The sequence below is a fragment of the Strongylocentrotus purpuratus genome, unplaced genomic scaffold, assembly GCF_000002235.5.
Source record: "Strongylocentrotus purpuratus isolate Spur 01 unplaced genomic scaffold, Spur_5.0 spur5_scaffold_18, whole genome shotgun sequence".
NCBI lineage: Eukaryota > Metazoa > Echinodermata > Echinoidea > Camarodonta > Strongylocentrotidae > Strongylocentrotus > Strongylocentrotus purpuratus.
The window spans coordinates 28048135-28064651 of NW_022145603.1; positions in this window are offsets into that span (position 1 = coordinate 28048135).

The window sequence follows — 16517 nt, forward strand, 5'->3', positions numbered from 1 at the left end:
CTTACCAATAGCGCATCGACTTGGTTTCGAACCTGGGTCTCCGGATTACGAGACCACTGCTCTACCGACTCAGCTATCGCGCATCTTAGTTGAACTCATAGCCAAGTTCAACCAACAAAAAATGTGCCCATGCTCCTAATATTTACGATGTTTTTTTTTAATAGAGTTATCAAAGTATTGGTGCTATTAAACGTAGGCTCGAAAATCACGATTTCATTTCTCACGACACTGTTTAGTCGAAATCTACTGCTCTAGGGGAATTGTACCTTTTTTTATGTTCGATATGTGCGACTATTGTTCAACATGCTCGAGGGTGTGACTGTGCTTGTCAAATGAAGAAAAAAAAAGGTGCCCTTTCATCAGAATTCCGCTTTTTAGGAAGAATTGTGAGAAAATGATGACAAGGGATTTGGCAGTGTAAATCCAGGGCACATTCGTGTGTTCTTTCACACGACCTCCATCATCTAGAATCATGGCGTGTGTTAGTGTTCTTTATACTTCAACCAACTGGTCCCTGGTTTAGAGTAAACATAATACTGCCAAAAGAATGTCGACAAAATGTGATGATGTTAAAATGTGTGTTTTTGGAGCCTGAATGAAATAACATGTTCAGTGTGAAACGATTGAGGAAACAACACTGATTTCAAAATCCAATGAGTCATCATTTGTTATTATATTTTTTATTTTTGCTCCAAGTGGCCCTAGCTACAGGGGACGCCCCCTCCCCCACCCTCCTCATTGAAAGGCGAAAAAGTGCTAACAAGGGAGAAACACACACACGTGGCAAACAATACAACAATAAAACCAAAAACGTCATCCATTAATCTACTTTGCTATTCCCATTTCCAAAATAGATCTAAAACTCTTCAAATCCAGTAAGTCAATTTGCTTCAGAGAGTACTTTGTACATACACTTCAAAAGATCTATAGGATGACGTTTATTTCGTTGCTTGTTAGAATCGTCGTAATCCTACGGTCAGACTCCGCCCAGTGCACCCTAAGCAAGTATTACATCTACAGCTTGGAATCGGGTTGGAGTGAAAAATACAACTTACTATTGTGATAATTTGAATTAAAATTCAAATGTTTTATAATTTAAACAAATAGAATTATTCTCATGTTGTTCTTTTAACGAAGGATAATAACAAAACAAATTATAGTGGAAGAAAGATCATTGAGACAGTGCAAGTGTCAAACTTAGAATAAATTAAAGTTACACAAACTTACGTGTGACCACCATGTATTACTTCGGGAATATAATACATGTATTACAAGTGGCATAAGGGGTAAAGAGAACCGAATTTTTATAAGAAAATTTTTCCATATATTTCATATGTGGATTGCATTTTCATAACTAGTTTACATCGTTTAAATTAAGCAATTAAGATCATGTCAATAAATCTAATGCTGAATATTGATTCGTAAGTTCCATTATTTTTGTAACGCCTCATAAATAAGAGTAGGAGCATTCTCTCATGTTATTCATGTTAAACATGTTAAAGGAAAAACATTATTTCTTTAAATTTTCCACCTAAAAACATAGTAACGGGGAACCACACAACCTGGTTTGGTGATCTTAAAAAGCAAACTTTCATTGATGAATTGAGTAGGTCTCTCGAGTGGAGCATGTCGAGTGCTCTTGTATGTGTTTAGTTTACAATCCAATAGTAATCTGTCCTGAACACTCGTACCTGTGTTTGGTTAGGAGAGAGAGATGTAAGTGCGGGGGTTGCAAATTTAAGGGGTACACACCACCACAAAAAAAGCAATTTATTGATGATGTATATATTTTTTTTAAATAATTAAGTAGGACTGCACTAATTGTAGTTACTTGCGCCCTCAATATAGCAAACAATACATAATCAGTGCCCATTGGTCCCCCATGATCCCATTTTTTATTATGTTAACTGAGAATTGATTTGATGAGATAACCATCTGTCAGTGACCTTGCACGGAGATATAATCCCTCCTGGTCAAACTAGTGCAGACAGACTTTAAAGAAAGGTATTCACTGTGGTTTAGAGCCCCACTGTTCTACATGTAGCTACTTGCTCCCTCTATATAGAAGCTTGCCCAATCGGTGCCTGTTGGTCCCCCATGATCCTCTTTTAACTATGTTAGTTGAGAGCTGAGTTAATGAGATAGCCACCTGTCAGTGACCTTGCTGTGTGGTCTAATCCCTTCTGGCCCAGTAGTATTGACGGTCTTTAAAGAGAAAGTCCAGCCTAATATTTAGTTGGTTTAAATAAAAGCAGACAGTGGAGAGAACCAGTTTGATTTCATCAACTAAATACAAATTGGCAACACTGTATCGTCTCTTGTGGGGGAGGTCCACTCCCATTTGCTCTGTACAGATACTTCCATAAATTATTAATTTCGTAGTTGCTGATTATAAAGGAATGCGTTATTTTCATTCTGGAGTTGCGTAGAAACATATTGTGCAATGATTATATCTAGGGAGCGTGGATGATATAATCTTTTCAGTGTATCAATATATAACAGTGTTAGATAAAAGAGAAATCTGACATTTGTTTCAGTACAGAGAATCTTTTCTCGGATTTAGCTCAAATTTTCACTGATTTGACTATCTATTTTCCTGCTTCTTTAGAAATCAACTTAAAGACACAATGAAATATAACAAGATCTAAAACATGCAAACCATTATCCACACTTTAGCTTATAGTCCTTGCACCTGTTTCACACTAATATCAAACACAATGTTTTGAAACACAGTGTACTTACGAATCAAGCTAGTAATCTATACTTAGATTCGTAATTGTCCGAAATTGTATTTGTTAAAGGCGGTAATGACAATTGCCAATTGACCAACCCGTTTTGATGACGTAGTTTAAGTTAAACACATACCCTCGAGTGTGTTATATAGATTTAATAAAGACAGTGGTCAATAGTGATTGCTTTTGTTCATTCTGTGTACCGAGTGTATATATTACACGCTATGACGTCATGAAGTTGCCGATCATTATTTAGACCTAATCTTAAATTGTTAATGATTTGTTCCCTAATATACTCCAAAATCGAAGTTAAACAAATGCACCACTCTCTCACAAATACCGAACGGATTATTTTCTTTCCCTAACCCCGCACAAATTTCGGGGCAAAAAAACACTGCAAGTCACTTATTACTAGTTACTTTATTATTTAATAATTACATCCTTCAAAATGTAAGAACGCAAACCAAACTACCGGCTTTTATAAAATGCTTCCAAAATATCTTCCCAATGAGGTTTTTCCCCTCTTTGTATAAGCATAAGCTTGAATGGCTTTTTACCCCCTCCATCCCCCTTTCACTGCCCTTCTCTTCTTTCCCCCTAAGATTTGTTTTTAGGGATTGGTTCGTAAATCTAAAACACAAATTTTCCATACATGGGTTTCATGATTCCGAACATTATTTGCATTATTTCGAAGGTTTGTAGTTCCGAAAATAAAAAAAGGTTCATAATTCCGAAGGTTCGTAATTACAAACAAAAAAGAAGACTCGCCTTACTATGTCATATTCGTAATTATGAACCCTATTTCATTTTCAGAATACCTTTGGAAGTATGAACCTTCAGAGTTACGAAGTTTCGGGGAAAACGTTATGTAGCCCTTTCATTCTTTTGACAATCCGTCCCTGGTAGGAGGTCCCCAAAAGAATCCTTTGACTCAGGTTTGACCAATATATGTTATCCCATTTTATTGAATTTAGACAGTTGTTATAGCTTACTCAGTACTGAAGGGCCAAGCTGAACAATAACCCGAATAGAGAAACACTTTGGGAGCCTATCAATTACATGTTGATTGTAGCTGTAATTCTTTTTTCTACTTTCACTTTTTCCCAATACGCTTGAAAAGGAAAAATGTCTTTTCTTAAAAATCCACACGATATCAAGCTCTTTAGCTAACAACAAGTACAACAAAAGAAGCATTTGATGATACTTAAGTACTGGGGGAAAATGTTCTTTGTTTGGTTCCTTCTCCTCTTCCTCCTCCTCCCCCTTCTTCTTCTTCTTCTTCTTCTTCTGCTTCTTCTTCTTCTTCTTCTTCTTCTTCTTCTTCTTCTTCTTCTTCTTCTTCTTCTTCTCTTCTTCTTCTTCTTCTTCTTCTTCTTCTTCTTCTTCTTCTTCTTCTTCTTCTTCATCTTCTTCTTCTTCTTCTTCTTCTTCTCCTTCTTCTTCTTCTTCTTCTTCTTCTTCTTCTTCTTCTTCTTCTTCTTCTTCTTCTTTCTTCTTCTTCTTCTTCTTCTTCTTCTTCTTCTTCTTCTTCTTCTTCTTCTCTTCTTCTTCTTCTTCTTCTTCTTCTTCTTCTTCTTCTTTCTTCTTCTTCTTCTTCATCTTCTTCTTTCTTCTTCTTCTTCTTCTTCTTCTTCTTCTTCTTCTTCTTCTTCTTCTTCTTCTTCTTCTTCTTCTTCTTCTTCTTCTTCTTCTTCTTCTTCTTCTTCTTCTTCTTCTTCTTCTTCTTCTTATTTTTCTCCTTGCTGCTGCTGTTCTTCTTCCACTCTAGAAATAAAAAAAGTTCTAGCGAGTTACTATTGTGGAGATTACCTTCATTTTCTAATTCGACTTGTCTTATGTGTTAAAGGTACTATTTCCCATTTGCAGGCCAATAAATGATGAGGATCCCAACGGCATTTGGAAGATAATTTAGAACTTCCCTCAAAACTAATGGGCTTGAAAATGTCTTTTTGTGGGAAAATAACGACCGCCTTTTTTGTCGAATCGAATTTAGCGATTGCAGTTGTTTAATTAAATAGTCTGATTTTCACATCCTTATAACGAAAGGTCGTACGTTTTGTGCTGCGCAAAGATTCAATCAGTTCAATTTTGGCCATTACAAGAAGTATGTTAGTGATATAGACAAATTCTTATGTAGCCTTTACAGCACATTTCATGTATGTGATTACCAAAGAAGAAAAGAGCCAGTCAGTCACCCAACAGTGTCTGACAGTGAAGTCTAGAAAGTAAACGGGTTCCCTTGCATAATTTGAATACTATGACACTGATAACGTTTAAATTTCACAGACAGGACATACCTGAAATATTCGTAATCCTGCAAAGTTTTAAAGGATTTGATGACCTAAAAAGGATGTTACTCCAATATTGAATTTTCATGCTGCCGAGCCAAGTCAGTATCGAATCAATAAATTAGTCACTGGTCTTTGTATTTAATAATACGAAAATAAAACTCCGTTCATTTAATAATTGATCATTTCTAAACCTCAAACATCATATGAGATTCTGCTACACTGCAGATCTCATATTTCAGAAAATCATATTCATCAACCATCTCCGATCAAATGTGACTGATAAAGGTTTGTGTTTGCAAACTATATGACATGTTTGAACAAGAAAAGCTGAACAATTGAACCTTTTACAAATTCCTGTCTTAAATGGGTTAATATATAAATATCTTCTATAGTCACAATGAATGTTTGGACTTGACTCTCAGAGTTCAGCGAACCCCTGGAGCTGTTTGGTGCCTGAGCAAAGGGGCTTAAAATCATTGGCAAACACTCATAGAAAAACCAACTCATTCGTCATAATTGTCAGATTGTGACGTTTTCTGATCAAATAGGCGCATCGGTTGATGGATGTTGGGGCTTTGTGAAGCCCAATTATAAAGGGTTGATTTCTTTTTCGTTTCGGATTTGAATGTGACCGTAAACTGCCGATCCGCCCATTTTTCTTTATTATTATTAATTCATTTCTTTACTTCATTGTCCTTTTTAGGGTTGTTGTAAACCACGATATCTCGTTATTAAACGTAAAAAAGATTATCGTTTAAACCAACCAACACGTTGCATTGTGTGTCTGATGATTTGCATAGTGGCGTAGCATGAATACAATGAGGGGCAATGGTATCATCGAGGAGGGGGGGGGGGGGGGGGGGAGGGGTCTTACATTTTGGATGAAATACCAATTACAAAGGCCATCGATGGGGGGGGGTGCAGTGATTTGAAGAGGCGATATATAATTTTGAGTTGCCAATCGTGAATTTAATATTTATAGGAAAAAGAAAAGATATTTGTGGATTCCCCCCCCCCCTACCACCCGACCTTGCAACTGAAAAAACAGAGATAACATTGAACCCATATCATCCTTACCCGGCTAGGTCTTCAGTATTTTTGAAGTCGTCATTGGAAAGGATTGGGCCTAATGGAGAGACAAGAAAAAGAAAAGGTACATTCTGAACGACGGCAGGTTTGGCGTCGATCCACAACTACTACCAGGACCACCCCAGTAATAATCAGACCGTATACCTTTCCAGTAGCTTCATTGTTCTGGAAAATAAACAGGCACCCTAAAAAGTGTTACTCAGAATCACTTGCGATTTTCAGGATTCGAATTCTACGTTCTTTGAGGGATAAAGTAGTATTACATAAATATCTACCTACAACAAAATAGACCTTACAAGTGCGGCAATTGTAGAATCTCTTCTTTCTTTCTTCTTCTTCTCGTTAGTCGTGGCTGGCGAATTGGGTTTTCAAGATTTGTATCTTAAACAAACATACAATTATCTCAAATAAAGATTTCAGAAGTAGACCGATTATGTGTGGTCAAATGCATGTCATGTGTAGCCAAATTAGGTATAGTCCAAATTCGGAGCGTTTTGGGGGTTTCTTCTGAAAATATGTGGGTATAAGCGTGTGGTAGGTGAAATTTCCCTGATGTTTTGTTATACTATTGTTATACTGGCACTTCTATAGGTAGCCTGATCAATTAGGTATCAACACAACACAAAAACTGACTCTTTTCTTCAGACAGTCTTGCATGATGACTATACCTTGAACATGTTAGGTTTCTCCGAGCGGCCCCTTTGAAAATGGATTTTTAACCGAGACTTGGGCGTTGATTTTTTGTTATCGATTTGCACTTTTATGTCACCCACTTTGTAGAAGATAGGGGTAATAAGTGTGATCTACATTTCATTACACCCCAAAAAAAAAATCTCTCTCTCTCTCTCTCTCTCTCTTTCTCTCTCTCTTTCTCGTTCGCCTTCCTTCAATGTCGAAGAAACTGATAATTATTGTGTCCATAAGATATATTTTTACCTGGAAAGTAATCATGACACAAGCGTTTAACACGTCTAGTTTTAATTGGCTATCAGTTCACTATTCTCCTTTATCACGCATACATGTAATATAAGGGGCAGGGAAGTGGGGGGGGGGGGGGGCGGGGGCATTTTACACTTCAAATTAATATATAGATGGGTTGGACAAAAAGGAAACCCTCCTATTTGCTTTTACGTAGTGCTGTGCGTGTGAATTATTAGGAAACGCACATCACAATTACCACAACTACCCACATTTCTTTTGCATTGGCGGATCTAGGTTGGGGCCAGGGGGCACGGGCCCCACCCATTAAAAAAAAAGATGGTAACCACAATTTCATCTTTTTTTGCTCAAGGGGGGGGGGGGGATGTCGAGTACAAAAAATATTAGTGCCTATTACCCCCCCCCCCGGTTATTCGCTGCTAAATATTTTCTCACGAATTGCCCCCCCCCCCCTTGGGCCCCCGCCCTTGCTGCCGGTTGGATCCGCCCCTGTGCGGTAGAGCGCCGCGGTTTTTTACTTTTTTTAAATAATATAAATGAATTCATGGCAACTGCGCGCAACGAAGGCCTACACCGAGATCAGATACAGGAATATGAATCGTATTACAATGTACGTCTTCATAAAGAAGGGGAAAAACGCCTTTGTTTTGCCGCGTCATAAATTATGTGAACGGGGCCATAGTAAAGTTTTAAAAACTCCCTAAATTACGAAGGCATAGTTTTATATAAGTCACTTTTCTGTCTAATTCATCAGCTTTATTGAGACCTTAAAACGCAAGCATGAAATCTTAGCCTACTACTTTCTATTCCTGTGTTACTTTGTTGAAAATGTTCTACAAAGAAAATAATATAACAACAACGTTTTATATATTTGTTAAAGGCCCACTGCACTACTTGTAGCTACTAGCGCCCTCTATATAACAAACAATGCCTAATCGGTGACCATTGGTCCCCCATGATCCTCTTTTTCTTATGTTAACTGAGAGCTGAGTTGATGAGATAACCACCTGTCCAGTGACCTTGCAGAGCGGTCTAATCTCTCCTGTAAACTACGGCAGATAAGCTTTAAGTGACCAATGACAAGGATGGGTTTCAACAGATGGTCATCTTCTTTTCAAATAAGTAAGCACAAGGGGTGGGGGGGGGGGCATCAATTTGCGATATTTCAACAGCCTATAACATTTTCGAATTGGTCGACCGGGTTTTTTTAAACATTTTTATGACTCATCGTGTATATATGATATGTACTCAGTATGGACATCGTCACGCGGAATTTGTTCATTTCATTCACATTCACATTTTCATTAATAAAAAAAAAATGGATTTGACAAAAACACTAAGTAGATGATCAAAATAAATTTACTATAGACAGGCCAATTTTCCAATTTGAAGATATTTCAATTTTAATTTCATCCTAACCAATGTGTCATGATTGGGTTACACTATCATGGTGATAATTTCCAGATTATTTTCTTTTTTAATAGACAACGCATATAATACCTTTCTCAAAGTGATCATACAATATAGCAATGTGATTCGAATTTAATTTACATTGCAACCGACGACCGTCCTGTTGCTTGAATACTTTGCGCATATCTATTACGTAATGCTATGGAATGAAAATAGTAGGGTTTCAGGGGAAAACATGAGCGTTTGGTGCGTAAAAGACCCCCCCCCAAAAAAAAAAAAAAAAAAACAAAAACAAAAACAAAAAACAAACAAAAACAAACAAACAAACAAACAAACAAACAAACAAAACAAAACAAACACAAACAAAACAAACAAACAAACAAACAAAAACAAAAAACAACAACAACCTTAGATTCAATCGGTGGATACTATTTTAAGTACACAGAGATGTATTACTGGCTCATTCAGTGAGCTTGAGCAACGTTATTTCGGCAATAGCGAAACGGATGACAGAACTGACCGAGGGTGGTCTTTGGAAAGAGCAGTTGAGAGATAGAGAAAATTGTGTAAATCGTTTAAATAGACCATCCATTCGGTCATGAAATAAAAAGCAATTGGGAAACCGCGGATAGACAACACTGGTTCGATTAGCCTCGGCAATAACGCATCGGATTGATAAGCAAACCAAGGACGGTCTTCCGAAAGAGCGGCTGAGAGATGGCGTAGCAGAGCGGATTGAGTAGACTGTTCATGTAAACCAACCAACTGAGTACCAGATGAAACGAGTTAGGAAACCGCGGATAGATGAGCGTTGGCTCGATAGAGTAAACAACCGAGATAAGAGAAGATGGGAACCACGTGATGAAGAAAAGAGCAAGGTCTTGGTAGCGCTGCGAACCTCTGAGACAGATTCGCTGCGAATCTGAATTCTCTATATAGAAAGAAAGAAATGCAAAAAGAAGAAAGAAAAAAACGATTATACCTAAATTCCATTTTCTATATTAATGAATGCAGGCAATGGTAACAAATCTCTGAGTTTACATTCTAACGAGATAAACATTTTACACTTGCATTCATATTCAATTAACTTTAGTAGGTGTCGATGAACAACTTCGATTCGCCACTTCGGAATTAGGCCTATAATTATAAATAAGTGAGGCGTGTTGAATACTCACAGACTCTGAGATAGTTTGAGGGCGCTGTTTCTTCCCATTGTCATCATCCTCCGATTCGCTGTGCCCTGACTGCTTGCTGTCCCCATCGAACTCCTTGTCGATGTGCTTACTACCGGTCGTCTCTCGAATCTTGATGAAGATCCGCACGTAGAGAATCAACATGACGGTGAACGGGATGATGAAACGGATGAAGACTGGCATAATCTGGGCGATCGGGTTCACGAAATGCCAGGCGAAGCAGTTAGACGAGTTGTTGTACCGCAAGATGAAGTCGGGAATTGTCGAGAAGGAGAACCAGAAAAGAACCGAAGCCACCCACACGCCGATGTTCCGATGGGGTCGTACGTTGCGCGATAAGAATAAGAATAGATGATGACAATGACTAGATTGGACACAAACTGAACACTGCTGAAGACTCGGGAGCGGAAAACGGCTGAGGTATGTGTGCATGGATGTGATGATCAGGACGAACCCGAAGACAAAGTCAGAAATAGTGAGGTTGATGATGAAGTAGTTGTTGTATCCACGGAGCCGCTGGCGACGGCGAACGCGGCAAGGCTGAGGCCGTTGGTGGTGATGATCGAAGTCACTAACAGCAGGGGTAAGAATAGAGTGTAGAGACCTCGTTTCTCATCAGTATCCGTTACATCAGTCATGATTTCAGTCACGAAATCTGATTGCGCCTGAAGAAAATCTGTCGTATTGCCATCGATAAACATGGTCATGATGGTCGCTAAAGGTCGACTTACAAACTTTCTAGTTTGTCGACTTTCTCTTTCAAAAAATCTTTGGCGCTGATCTGCTTTGCTGCATTTATTTTTCAAAATTTGCCAGTTTTCGAAGTCACAGCTGAACAACGGGTTGATGCGAAGGCGAACCGTATGACTCCGTTGCTGAAGAGTGCAAAGATTATTTCACTTCGAAGATGTCCTGCCTTATATACAGAATGTTTTCTAACTATTATCATTATTTTATTAAAAATAAATTAAACAATTAATTGGGAAAAAAAGTAGGTAGAGCACATACGAATGTATTGGTCAAAACTGAATTTTTTTCTTGAATATTGATCGGAAGCGAAATATATGATAGTATTACTGAACAGAGAGATTGTCATGTGACTATATCGATGTGGTTATGATGAGAGATGGGCAGAGAGAATGAGAGATGGAGAGAGAGAAAGAGAGGGGAAGGGGGATAGAGAGAGAAAGAGAGAGAGAGAGAGAGATGGAGAGAAATGATGAATGAGAAGAAACCTTGAGAAAAAAAGAAGATAGCAGGGCATTGAAAAATTAAGTGGTTTCGATCATTGAACTATGTGAATTACACTGTAGGCCTAAAGATTTGAAGTAAGAAAAAACAAACCAAGTTGCCCCATTTCAAAGGAAATGATTTTGTATTCTCTTGAAGAAAAAAAAGAAAGAAATCTTTGAAAGAGGTAAATCGATATACAAAAGAAGAAATCCTACAGCGAACCTAAGTATGTCAAGGGTAAAGTTGAAAGAAATACAATACAGCCTCGTCATATTCTTAAACGCCTTAAAGGACAACCCCACCTTAGGAACAAGTTGATTGAATTAAAGCAGAAAATTTAAGGGTAACACATATCGATAGAAACTTCTTTTGTGTGTCATTTGTTCTACTCTGGAGTTTCCTTTAAAAGAACAATCAATGAATCAGATTTCCGAATTTCCTTTTTTACAATGGGAAATAGTGCTTAATGTCGAGCCATCCATGTTATGAAAAGGCTCTTCTTTAAAGCGACATGGTAACATTGTTCAGATGAGAGAAAATGGTGCTAAGGTAGTGACTTCAGTGCTAGATGTTTGTTATAGATACTCTGGAAATTTGAGTGAAAACAGACCATTGTTAATGAAAACAATTGGGAAAAACTGATCTGATCGATTCCTTAATTCTCCCAACTATATTATTACAATTTAATTACATTTTAGGTGAATGTAAATCGTCACAAAGCAATGAATTGGCTCTATATACCATTCCAGATATTTAAGTGTTGAGCGATTTTTTAAAGCCTGTCTTATGTCGTATTTCCATGGAAAAACGGTTGGGAAAATTCAAACTGGTTGGGAGAATTTACTGTTAATAGAGGGTGTCGCATAGTGACGCCTTCAAAGAAATCTATAAATTTATTTTTGGTTTGAGAATTGTTTTCAGGATTTTTTGCATGTTAGAGGGTTAGTACAGTAGAAGGACTATAATAAGTAAAATTTCATATAAAAATTGCGCATTTTTTTTCATCAACCTTTTCCGAGTCACTTTAATAAATAAAAGTATATGTTGGTTTTTTGCCAATCAATATTTTTAAGTATGAAAAATGAATATCGGAGATACAGTATCTGTTGGTTTTTGCCAATCAATATTTTTACGTATGCAAAATATATATGATTTCAATATGTTGTTGTGAAATTGTGAATAGTGGTTTCTTGCAGCGCTCAAGACGCTTCGATAGACTTAAGGGAGATCAGTATCAAACGATAAAGATATATATATATATGTGGAGAAAGGGTAGAGAGAGGGTGAAGAGGAGAAAAATGTTGTTGTGTGAGAGAGAAAAAGAGGGGGAAAGGGGGTGATAGAAAGAAATGGTAATAGACAGGTAAATAGAACGAAGGCAAAGACGGAAGAGAGAAGGAGAGAGGGAGAGAGAGATAAAGGGTGATAGAGAGAGAGAGAGAGAGAGAGAGAAAGAGAGGGAGGAGAGGGAAGAGAGAGAGAGAGAGAGAGAGAGAGAGAGAGGAGAAAGAGAGAGGGAGAGAGAGAGAGAGAGAGAGAGAGGGGGGGTGTTCAGGTAAAGATGCAAGATGCCAACAAACAAGGGAAGGATTTTTTTTTTTAATCGAACAAGAGTTAAGATACCTATGTGCGCGGTTTCAGAGGAACGGCACTTTTACGATTAGATATTAATCATTTCGCATGGTTTCTTTTATAAATTAGGTTCAATTAAATTGAGATCCTATCTCCCTCTCTGTAATATTGTCTGTCCTAATTTCATTAGTATCCATCTGCCATGTAAGCGTTAAATGCTAATACGAGATGAAAAGAGGAATTTCGTATTATCTTATACTGCCAGTATAATCAATGGTGTAACCTGGGAGTGGGCGGGGGCACGTCCGTACCTCACCCATTGAATGTCAAAGAGGAAAATCGGAGAAAGTGGAGTTGGGGGAGGCAACGTGAAAATAAGATGATACGACCCCATACATATACTCGCTCAATCAGTGACCATGCCCTTGTATTAAATCAATCGAGAGAGCCTCCGCCGCCCCCCCCCCCCTTCCCTCCATGACACCAATACTAAAGCTACATGGTTATGTGAATAAGCTTTCTCCCCTTTTTTAGACAGCTTTGTAGTGTTTTTACAATACATCACTAGGAGAATAACCGTGTTTAAACGTGATATTGTTTTTTTGCATCATGTCCTGTGCATTTTTGCCCATGTGTTTATTTTGGACTACAGTGTATATTCCTATCGTTATTAAGTTCATGAAAAAATAAATATCAAACGACTCTTAAATATAGTTTGTGCTCTTAAAATTTGATTTGTTTGATTCTGTTTTGTTTTTATAAATGAATAAGCACGAGTGATATCATAACTATCTCTCTCTCTCTCTCTCTCTCTCTCTCTACTTTTCTCTCCCTCTCGCCCTCCCTCCTCTCCCTTTCTCCCACTCTCCATATCCTCCCTCTTTTTAGTGGCGATGGTAGTTCTACCCAAAAGATAGCGGCTTTACATTACAATCCACTCGGTCTCTTTTTTTTCTAGAATAACTTCTTGTATAAAATCAGTTGAAGTGACATTGTGAATCGTGTTAATTCATAAACTGTAGGCATTTCTGATTTCCATAACAATGACAATGCGCTAACCTCGCAATTATCGACACAAATCTCTCCACTGGCAGCTATTGTCCAAGTTTCTAGTCAACGGCAATGAAACAGCCCTAAATATTTGATATGAATTGTGTCTTTGTTTTCCAAACTGCAAACTGACAGGGACAGCTGCTTACGCCCGGAGACAAGGCTACCACTCAAGCGGGAAGATAAAAATAGGATGTATACAGACAATTTCTACTGCTCTGCGACAAAAGGGAAATAAGAGAGGTCTTAATAATCAAAATATACCTTTTGCTGGAAAATTACTACAAACAGGGAACCATATGCAACGAGAGAAAATTATGACGGGCGGTACTGGTATGAATTCATACAGCACTTTATTGTTATAGATTGTAATGATTAGCTGTATATAGTTACCAAATTGGTGTTTATGAAATAAATGAAATTAAAATTAGTGCAGCCTCTGGAATACAGTTTATCCACCAGCACAGTTTGATCTCTCTCTCTCTCTCTCTCTCTCTTTCTCTCTCTCTCTCTCTCTCTTTCTCTCTCTCTTTCTCTCTCTCTCTTTCTCTCTCTCTCTCTCTCTTTCTTTCTCTCTCTTCTTCACCCTTGTTTCGCTGTCTTTCTGTTTGTTTGATATGGTGCATGTGCTGAAACTGTCATATTGTTATATAGATGGTATTATTTATAATGTGTATTATGTCAGTGAAGACCAATTATCTGTGTTATATATTCATATTTTGTATTGGGTTAACACGGAGTAATGTTTGTATGGCGTACGCCCCTACCACCTAGTTACATAAAACAAATTGGGTCAAAAATGCGAGATTTGGTCAAAGAAGTAAGGTTTCGTACTATTCAATAAAACTCATCTCTGTCATATTTATAAATAAGATTTAGGGTGTCTCGCCGACAGACGCGTGTTATACTCATAGTTGGAATACCTCAATTTAAAAGAGATTTCATGGTCTGCTAATGAAAATTAACCACAATACTACAAATATTGCAACAATCATGATATTAACAGCCTTGGGGGTTATTATCGATCTTGATTTGTATACAAATACAGCGCTATCTGTCTTTTCCCCTGAGCATAAGGGAAACAATGGAAGCTTTGCGGAACGGTATTTTAAACCCATCTTTCATAATCACGTTTGGGGGTCTTTACAAACTGCAAGGTGTGTTAATTTTAGGAGAGAATCTGATTATTTCCTTTGATTGTATAGTCGTCATACTTCGTTTAGTGGCATGTCAAAGTACACTGGCACTTGCTAAAGCGAAAGAATGAAGTGAATGAGATATGAAGTCATTTTGATTTGCAATTTGCAGCTGCACTGTAAACAAAGAAAATAAGGAGTAATAATTGCCCGACATGATGATAATAATATGTCCAACTAATGGGCAATCCAATGTCTGTCCAAAAAAGACGAATCAATGAAAATAATCTTGGTTTGTAACACTGACCAAGAACGTTGAACTTGTGAGACACGAGGCGGACACCGGCGCTATTCTAGATAATTTGATGAGTATAATTTGAATCATCAAAAAAAGAAAAACTGTTTACAGAATTGTTCTTCTTTCTGTATTTGTTTGTCAATGTGGTTGTGTTAATTTTACTTGTCTGTTAACAATGTGCACGGACCCGATCGCTGAAAAGCACTCTATCTAGTTGATTGTGAATTTGTACCGTGAATAGATAAATACAATACAATACAATACAAGACGTCATCATTAACATCATCATCATATCATCATCTATTTTTCTTCTAGGTATTTTACTTTTCGTTCTTTAATAAAATCCCGGATCCGTCACAGGCTAATTTTAGATTTTCAGTTATGTTTATCGGTAACATGTATGGGGGACACTTCACAATCTGCACACATGAATAAATTAGATTAATGTGCCATTCATTACAGTCGGCACGTTTAGTCACCCACCGTGGCAAATTTGAATGCAAACATGTCGAAAACATTCCAACAACAGTCATAAATTCCATACAATGATCAACGCTATTGTCTGCACGTGTAAATACTAAATGATACACCGTGGGAACGAATTGACGAAATCATTCAGCTTACGATTTTTTTTCTTCATCCTGGTTATGTTATAATAATAATAATAATAATGAAACAATTTATTTGATAGTAAGTACACGGGGTCGAAAGAAAAGGGGAACGGAATGAATGATTCTGCTATTGACAGATGAGCGGTGCTTTTGAAAGAACCTCGTCATTTGAGAAATGTTTTAAATATTTCAAGACAAAGGAAGAAGGGAGCCAGAAAGGGAATGGAGTGGAGGGGGGGGGGGGGGGGGCTCGACGGTATCATTTTAATGCAATTGTGTTTCCTTATTAAAGAATGATCTGCAGTGGAGGACTGGACTTTATATGGGAATTTTCACCATGTGCCGCTCACTTTTAAGGCTTCAGGTCCAGTCGATATGTGGTCTGAGGACCGATTTGTAAGTATCTTATAGCCTGAGTGGGCATGTCACATCGAGATCCCCCAATCGATTTTCACTCCCACTGTGCCATCGACTTTTAGATAGGGATAACATATTCCAATAGCTCTTTACAATATAAATATTTTTTAAAAAATGCTCATAAAACCAACGACCGCTGGATTTAGAACTAATAATATCGTCGGGTTATTCAACACCTGATGTATTAAAGCAATACAACAAAGATGAGGATTATATATTAATTAGTCTTCCCCGTGGTGCTGTATAGAAGTGAATGCTGGACAGCAAACATAAAAACAAAAAACAGAGAGAAGGAAATTAAACTCATTTGAAATGTGGTGTTGGAGCAGAGAGGACACCCACAAGAACAAACAGGGGCCTGTTTCATAAAACTTGTTATCTATAACAACTGCTACATTTCTATGACAAATTTGCTCTCAGCCAATCAGATGCCATGATTTCAGTAGCTTGTAACTTCTTATTGATAACAAGTTTTATTAAACAGGGCCCAGATCGGTGCTCGATGAGCTACAACCAAGCTGTTGAATGGGGTATCTGGCTCTGAAA